This window comes from Saccostrea cucullata, unplaced genomic scaffold, assembly GCF_032062105.1.
Source record: "Saccostrea cucullata isolate Sc308-1 unplaced genomic scaffold, CSIRO_AGI_Scuc_v1 ctg5077, whole genome shotgun sequence".
In the NCBI taxonomy this organism is placed as follows: Eukaryota; Metazoa; Mollusca; class Bivalvia; order Ostreida; family Ostreidae; genus Saccostrea; species Saccostrea cuccullata.
Window position 1 is genome coordinate 5,576 of NW_026930290.1, and position 1,272 is coordinate 6,847.

The window sequence follows — 1,272 nt, forward strand, 5'->3', positions numbered from 1 at the left end:
GCTTCGTGGGTTGCATTGTTACCTCCGTTCAAGGTCACAGGTGTTAAAAATAGTTTTGAAAGAAATACATATGTTAGCAATAATTTAATATTTTGTTTTAAGTTGTTTAATTATAATCTAAAATTACACACATACTTGTATGTGATTTTTACTTTTCAAAACCATCATCACAAATTTTTCACAATAGGATAGTGTACATTTACTAAAAATAGGACCACGCAATTTTTATACAAACGGAAATAAGTAACTGTTACAATTTGACCGTGATCGAAGCTCTAATTGCTACTATATTTACGATAATTATGAATAGTTTTTAAGATTTTGAAAGGGACAGACAAGGATGAGTATTTTACTTTTGAAATTATACCTGTATTTCATAATAATTTTTTTTTACAACGAACTCAAGTCGTTGCTGCTGTACATGTGACATACGACCTGCGAGATTTCTTCTTGTTTGATATTAGATATAAGTCTGAATTTACGAAATTTTACAATTATCATTAATTACTATCGATATTTTTTATTTGTGATGTCGAATTTTACTAATTTTATGATGAACAGTAGGCCATCAAGCTGTACAGGTAATACCCATGGACTTCCTGTGTATACTCTTTGTGTATAGGGATTAGCGCTTCCCACGGTCTGCACGACCGTCAATGCCTCGGGGTGCCACGCATGTAAAATTTAGTCCCTCCCCTTACCTGAGAAAACCGTACGGTTAAAAATCTCGGCCTTTAAGAGCAAAGACCGTCGGACTTTGGTGTGACCATAAGACTATAAAGTTCCATCGCAATTTGGAGTCCTACACATATTTGACTCATAAAGTTCATATTTAGTTTACATTTTAAAGGTCTCCCAACATGAATGCTCATGGAATGTGAATTTTTTAATTCAGATTGCAGACCATACAGGGTTGTTACAGATTGTTAAAAGGTAATAAATAATCAAAATTTGGAGTAACGTATATGGGTTATTAATCAATAATATGCTTTTAGTGAGTGGGATGTATTTATTAATACAAGAAAAGAAGCCAAACTGCTAAACAGTTACAATATGCTGAGAATATGGACAAACGGCACCTCAACACAAGCAAAAACTTATTCTACAGAGACTTTAGCTTTGCATTATAATGTTCTAACCATTAAACTACATATACCTCATTTAAAAAGTCGTACACATGCAGAAAATTTTTGTTTGTTCAAGTTGTTGATGTTTTCCTTTTTTTCCAACATGAAACCGGAAACGGAACCACTTTTTCACGCATGCACTTGA